This window comes from Rhinoraja longicauda, chromosome 29, assembly GCF_053455715.1.
Source record: "Rhinoraja longicauda isolate Sanriku21f chromosome 29, sRhiLon1.1, whole genome shotgun sequence".
Classification (NCBI taxonomy): domain Eukaryota; kingdom Metazoa; phylum Chordata; class Chondrichthyes; order Rajiformes; family Arhynchobatidae; genus Rhinoraja; species Rhinoraja longicauda.
Genome location: NC_135981.1, coordinates 14,785,385 through 14,793,587, shown reverse-complemented (window position 1 = coordinate 14,793,587; position 8,203 = coordinate 14,785,385).

Below are 8,203 nucleotides of genomic sequence, written 5' to 3'. Positions count from 1 at the left end.
GTTGAACCGGTACTTTGGATCTGTCTTCACTAAGGAAGATACAATCTCCCAGATGTTCTAGTGGCCAGAGATCCTAGGGTGACAGAGGAACTGAAGGAAATTCACATTAGGCAGGAAATGGTGTTGGGTAGACTGATGGGACTGAAGGCTGATAAATCCCCAGGGCCTGATGGTCTGCACCCCACGGAAATTGTAGACATATTGGTGGTCATTTTCCAATGTTCTAAAGATTCAGGATCAGTTCCTGTGGATTGGAGGGTAGCTAATGTTATCCCATTTTTTAAGAAAAGAGGGAGAGAGAGAAAACAGGAAATTATAGACCAGTTAGTCTGACATCAGTGGTGGGGAAGATCCCGGGGTCAATTTTAAATGACGAAATTGCGGAGCATTTGGATAGCAGTAACAGGACTGTTCAGAGTCAGCATGGATTTACGAAGGGGAAATCATGCTTGACTAATCTTCTGGCATTTTTTGAGGATGTAACTAGGAAAACGGACAGGGGAGATTCGGTGGATGTTCTGTACCTTGACTTTCAGAAAGCCTTCGACAAGGTCCCACATAGATTAGTGGGCAAAATTAGAGCACATGGTATTGGGGGTAGGGAACTGACATGGATAGAAAACTGGTTGGCAGACGGAAAGCAAAGAGTGGTGATAAATGGGTCCCTTTCAGAATGGCAGGCAGTGACTAGTGGAGAACCGGTGCTGGGACCGCAGCAATTTACAATATACATTAATGACTTGGATGAAGGGATTAAAAGTACCATTAGCAAATTTGCAGATGATACAAAGCTGGATGGTAGTGTGAACTGTGAGGAAGATGCTATGAGGTTGCAGGGTGACTTGGACAGGTTGTGTGAGTGGGCATATGCATGGCAGATGCAGTTTAATGTGGATAAGTGTGGTAGAGTTGCTGCTTTACAGCGAATGCAGCGCCGGAGACTCAGGTTCGATCCTGACTACGGGTGCTGCACTGTATGGAGTTTGTACGTTCTCCCCGTGACCTGCGTGGGTTTCCTCCGAGATCTTCGGTTTACTCCAAAGACGTACAGGTATGTAGGTTAATTGGCTGGGTAAATGTAAAAATTGTCCCTAGTGGGTGTAGGATAGTGTTAATGTACGGGGATCGCTGGGCGGCACGGACTTGGAGGGCCGAAAAGGCCTGTTTCCGGCTGTATATATATGATATGAAGATAATAGGAAGGCAGATTATTATCTGAATGGTGTCAAGTTAGGAAAAGGGAACGTACAACGAGATCTGGGTGTCCTAGTGCATCAGTCACTGAAAGGAAGCATGCAGGTACAGCAGGCAGTGAAGAAAGCCAATGGAATGTTAGCCTTCATAACAAGAGGAGTTGAGTATAGGAGCAAAGAGGTCCTTCTGCAGTTTTACAGGGCCCTAGTGAGACTGCACCTGGAGTACTGTGTGCAGTTTTGGTCTCCAAATTTGAGGAAGGATATTCTTGCTATTGAGAGCGTACAGCGTAGGTTTACTAGGTTAATTCCCGGAATGGCGGGACTGTCGTATGTTGAAAGGCTGGAGCAACTAGGCTTGCATACACTGGAATTTATGCGAAGGATGAGAGGGGATCTTATTGAAACATATAAGATTATTAAGGGGTTGGACACGTTAGAGGCAGGAAACATGTTTGCAATGTTGGAGGAGTCCAGAACCAGGGGCCACAGTTTAAGAATAAGGGGTAGGCCATTTAGAACAGAGATGAGGAAAAACCTTTTCAGTCAGAGAGTTGTAAATCTGTGGAATTCTCGGCCTCAGAAGGCAGTGGAGGCCAGTTCTCTGAATGCTTTCAAGAGAGAGCTAGCTAGAGCTCTTAAGGATAGCAGAGTCAGGGGGTATGGGGAGAAGGCAGGAACGGGGTACTGATTGAGAATGATCAGCCATGATCACATTGAATGGTGGTGCTGGCTCGAAGGGCCGAATGGCCTACTCCTGCACCTCATCATATCATATCATATATCTACAGCCGGAAACAGGCCTTTTCGGCCCTCCAAGTCCGTGCCGCCCAGTGATCCCCGTACATTAACACTATCCTACACCCACTAGGGACAATTTTTACATTTACCCAGCCAATTAACCTACATACCTGTACATCTTTGGAGTGTGGGAGGAAACCGAAGACCTCGGAGAAAACCCACGCAGGTCACGGGGAGAACGTACAAACTCCTTACAGTGCAGCACCCGTAGTCAGGATCGAACCTGAGTCTCCGGCGCTGCATTCGCTGTAAAGCAGCAACTACCGCTGCGCTACCGTGCCGCCTATTGTCTAATTAAGGGTTATATGTTGAGCATCATCATTCTATCTAATGTGCTTCATTCAATCATAGCAGCAGAATTGCCTCTTAGGTGGGAATCATTTAATAAGTAACTCTGACATCATAAAATCCCCTTTGCAAAATACGTGGACCATAAAAACAACTCAAAGACTAGTTTCTATATCTGTTTCAATATCATCTAAATTGATAATGGGATTGAATTAATCATAATCTCTCATAACATAGATACAAATAATATAACATAGCAATTGGTGAACTTCAGTAGTTCTGCTTCCAGCCTGGCGAAGGAAATGTAGAATTAATGACATCATTGGGGCAAACACTGTTGACACGTGGGAGGGGGAGTACATCAACTTAAAACTCTTGGACTGCACAACCTGTGCTGTAATTGTAGATGCAGTTTTGTCACGTATTGACAATCCCTCACGATCTTGAGATAACAAAGCTATTTAAGAAAAACAACTGATATCATGTTAAATAATTTCACTTCAAGTCTGCATCAAAAATGTTTTAATCGGCGTATGTAACATACTTAGATCCGCTATTTTCACAAATTTATGATCTTTGCACAATATAATTCTAAAGATATCTGGAATACCTGGGTATTGCTTTATTATTGTCATGTGATTCGAGTTACAGTGAAAAGTTTTTGTTTGTGTGCCATCCAATCGAATCAGATACAAATACAATCGAGTCCCACACAGGTACAACAGGCTGAGCGAAGAGCAGAATATAGCATTGTAGCATGACAGTTCCAGAGAAAAAGTCCAATGTCCGCTATGAGGTAGGTTGGTGAATCGGGACTGTACCCCAGGCTGATGGAAGGACTGTTCAGAAGTCTGATAACAGCAGGGAATAAACTGTTCCTGAGTTTGGTGGTACGTGCTGACAAGCGAGTTATTTGCAGCAGGGAAATGGGTGTGGTCTACATCAATTTAAAACATTAACTGAGAGTGCCGCATTCTAATCATTCCAAGTTTTCTGATTAATATAAATTATAGAACATTAATGGCACTGGTTTGGGGAACTGGATGATGTACTGTTTCTTAAAGACACTATGTTAAACCATATGAAACACAATGTACTGTTCTGTTGTACTGCATCTTTTTAAGGGCACAAAATTCAATTTCTGTTAAGCAAATAAAGTTTCCTTAACTATTTGGTGAATGAACTTCACCAATTGGAATGTGCTGGTCAGGTTTAGGTCTAGTTAGAAGCAAGCTGGCTTCTAAAACTATGCAGATTTCCAAAGATGCAGTACAATACATAAATGCACTGGGCTTAAAAAACTGATCAAATTCCTATGCCTTATGGTAAGACAAAAGATTGTATAATTTACAAGGACATTGATATTAGACCATTCTAAACCTGTGAACCTATGAAAATCCAAGTCACCATCTGTATCGAGCCATCAAAAGAGACTGATCTTGAGCTGGAATCTTGAGCAAAACAGAAACTGCTGGAGTAAACTATGGGTCAGGCAGCATCTCTACTGAACAACTGTGCAGTCCACCTTGGCTTATGTGATCTTCCGGATGCCAAACATTTTAACTCCCCTTCAAATTCTGACCTGGACCTCATCCACTGTCAGTGAGGGCACACGCAAATTGGAGGAACAGTAACTCACATTTCGCTTGGGTAGCTTATAACCCAACAGTATTAATGTTGATTTCTCTAATTTTAAGTAATCCCTGCATTCCTTCTCTCTCCCTCTCCCCCCCCCCCCCCCCATCCCCACCCTCACCCTAATGGTCCTGCCAGTTCTACTGTTCACATCCATATTTCATTGAGTCATTGATTGTTTTGGAAGACTTTCTGACGATATCAGGGATTGAAGGATTAGTGCAGGAAAATGACGTTGTCATAAAAGAATAGCAAGATTTAATGAGTGACAAGAAGAAGCAAGAGGGACAAAATGGCCCACTCCTGCTTTTGTTTCCTATGGTTTACTTCTGCAGTTATATGGTTTACCATTTAATATCAAATGAAGATAAAATTGCAAACATTGGTGACCTTTCAATATATCCTTTTGCCCCCTCACCTCTTGATTATGTGGCTGTTAGTATGTGTGTGAATAGCTGGTCAATCTGTAATGAGCACAACTTGACTGTGGCATGACTTTTGCTGATTTTTACACGAGGGGTATTGATTTGTTCTGACATATCTTTAGGTTTATAGACTACATTCAACCTCTTGCAACTTTCTTTTGTCAGTGCAATGCCCATTCTTGCAACACTGAGACTTTGGGTTGGCTTGAACTGTTAGCTAATTTATACCTTAATTAATTAATAATTACATGGAAAGAAACAGAATACCTACCACATGATGGGGACACAGTACAGAATATACAAGTGAAGGTTAACCAAAGCATTTACATGTCGATGGTTGATTCGCTCTGTAGAAATTTTGCGATAATTACATGTGGACAATGATGGGGCACTTCTCTTCTTTGGTCATCAAACAATTGTGATAAGTTAAACAATAAATAAATGCCACCTTTCCTTTACTGACGAAAGGAAAGGCTTCCTCTGGTGTCAACAGTAGTTTAGTTTAATTTATTATTGTCACATGTATCGAAGTACAGTGAAAAGCTTTTGTTTACATGCTATTCAAAGAAAAGACTGTACATGAATACAATAGTGCTGCCCACATTGCACATATAAAGGGTACAGCATTTAGTGCAAGATAGAACATTGAGGTTCAATAACATTTGATTAAAGATAATTCAATGGTCTGCAATGAGGTAGATTGGAGGTCGGGACCGCACTCCAGCTGACGAGAGGAATGTTCAGTTGTCTGATGATAGCTCGGAAGAAACTGTTCCTGAATCTGGAGGTATGTGTTTTCAAACATCTGTACATCTTGCCTGATGGGAGAAGAGGGAGTGACCGGTATGAGACTGGTCCTTGATTATGCTGGCGGCCTTGCCGAGGCAGCTTGAAGTGTAGATGGGGGTCAATGGAAAGGAGGCTGCTTTGTGCGATGGTTTGAGTTACGTCCACAACTCTGCAATTTCTTGCGGTCTTGGATGGAGCTGTTCCCAAACCAGGTTGTGATGCATCCCGATAAGATCGTTTCAACGGCGCATCTGTAGAAGTCGGTGTGGGTTGTTGGGGACATGCAAACTTTCTAAGCCTTTTAAGGAAGTAGTTGGATAGGATAAAATTGGACATTATGCAGGGAAATGGGAAGAGCGTACACAGGCATTACGGACAAGGACCTGTTTCACTGCCGTGTGTTTCTACGGTCACCCTCACTCAGTACATGGTTGAGGATTGGTTTCCTTTAACACTTCTGCTGAAATTATTTGTGCGGTTAAGAATTTTGATTGTGCTTGACATAGGAAACAGAGAAATCAAGTAGATTGGAGGCACGGATCTGCAGAGGCTGGAATCTTGTGCAAAAAGAAACTGTTGGAGGAACTCAGTGGGACAGGTAGCAATTAGATTTATTGACATAAAACTATTCAAATCAATGTAACAAATTTACACATGTTAAAAAATTAAAAAGCAATAAATTTAATTATTTCTTGTGCAGTCCCTTAGGACCCACTTCTGAAGAGACATAAGAGTGATTTCTTAACATTGCACACGCCAGCTATCACGTGCACATGGTGAAGTCTTCATTCAATGGAAGAGGGCTCCAGGACAGTTGAACATCCATATGTGGACATATGCACCCACACTGCAAACAGGGTTCAATGAAGTCTGACCATATACACACACACGTCTGTTCTTGTCTGCACTTGCTGACTAATTAATGGATCTGTGAGCATCCTATTGGAAGAATGAGGTCTTCGACATCAAAGTTATATTCTGTGAGGGAGGAAGGTTGCAGCAACAATGCCATGTTTGAAGTTTCAATTGAACTTTAAACACTTTGAAGTAATTTAAAACATTAAAAAAGAGTTAAGCAACTAAAGTGGTTACCTGGACTTAACCTCCTTTATTTAGGATTAGCAAAGCCATTCAAATGATTGGGGCAGCAGTTTTCCCATTCACCTTCACTGGTGTAAAGCTGAGGAGCTGGATGCAATTCACACCTGGCCCTGTTCTTCAGCAGCAATTTTACCGAACATACCGAATAGTGAAAGGGCTGGATAGGATGAATGTGGAGAGGATGTTTCCACTAGTGGGAGAGGCAAGGACCAGAGACTCAGAATAGGACGTACCTTTAGAAAGGGAGATGATGAATTTCTTTAGTCAGAGGGTGGTGAATCTGTGGAATTAATTGCCACAGACAGCTGTGGAGGCCGTCAATGGATAGTTTTAAGGTGGAGATTGACAGATTCTTGATCAGTAAGGGCGTCAGGGGTTATGGGGAGATGTAGGAGAATGGGGTTGAGAGGGAAAGATAGATCAGCCATGATTCAATGGCGGAGTAGACGATGGGCCAAATGGCCTAATTCTGCTCCTAGAACGTACGAATTTATGAACAATTCCCATCTGGCCCAGCTCTTCAGCAGCAGTTCACATCTGGCCCAGTTCTTCAGCACCTCTCTGCTCTGCCAGAATTACATTATTCAGAAATTGGCAGCACTAAAACATGGAACAGTACAGCACAGGAACAGACCCTTCAGTCCAGTGTCTACGCTGAATATGACACCAAATTAATCTAATCTCCCCTGCCTGCACATAACCCTTATCCCTCCATATCGTATCTGCCTCCACTACTAGTTTGCAGCACTAGTAAAGATGCATTAAATAGTTGATGCAAAAAGGAGGATGTACATCCTGTTTGAGGAACCCATGCTGCAGGGTGAATAACAGAACACTTTGCCAAGTAGGAACTGATACAAAGCAATGTTCTCCCGGGATGCTGCCTGATCCACTGACTTTTGTCTTTCCTACATCTTTCTACGCCTGTTTCCGTTTGGAAGGCTTGTGTCTTGCTGTGCTGTAATCTGCACGGCTCCCCAACCAGGAGCTGAAATGAGATAGCTCTGCTTTGTTGGCAATGTGCCGAATAGCCTATCCTTCCTTGATCCTCCGCTGGCAACAATATGCCAACTGATGTCAATGTAACAGCAAAGCACTTTGTCAAGTAGGAACTGATGCAAACCAATCCTGGAATAACCACTTATCATCATACACCGAGTCATTTTTCTAAATAAGGATACTGATGGGTATCTGGAAAGATTCTTAAAAAGACAGGTGACGACTTTAGTCTAACATTTGGGTGATGGTGCTATTGAAACAAAATCTTTAAGCCTAAGTAGTGTCCTTTGCATGTGCAGATTAGATATTTGTGTTCCAATGAGAATTCTAACTCCAACCTGTCCTGAGAACTCGCACTTGTCTTTCCTGCCATGTTCACGTGAAAACTAGGGGCTGTAAAGATTCTTTATGCCATCCGTCAATTTGAGGGCATACAAAACTCTCCTAGTTCTGTTCTAACTTCCACTATATCCCAGTCCCCTGTTGCCCCTGCACTTGAAGATTTAAATTGGCTCTTGGTTAGACAAAGTTTTAAGGTTCTGACATGTACTTTCAATTATTCCATGGGTCAGCCCCTCTCATTATCACTACCATCCTCCAACCCTGATCTTTGCACTTCTATTGTAACTCTATTAGACCCTGAATTCCCCAAACACTGCCATTCCCTTCCTAAATCAACCTTCCTCTCTTTCCTTTCCTCGTTCAAGTCCCTTCTTAAGCCAAGTTTTTGATGACCTGCAGTCATGTGCGTTTTTGCTTTCAAATTTTGTTACAAATGCCCTGCCGAAACCCTTGGAATGTTTTGCTTTGTTAAAGACAATGTAAAGACAGGTTGTGCTGATATCGAGACCCTGAAAGGCAAGTTTGTCACTTTTTTTAATGGGATCACGTGGAATTGGAGTGCTCCTCTTGGGCCCGCATTTAAGCCTCTCTCTCACCCATCTCTCTTGTAAGAGAAGCCTCGGGATCTCT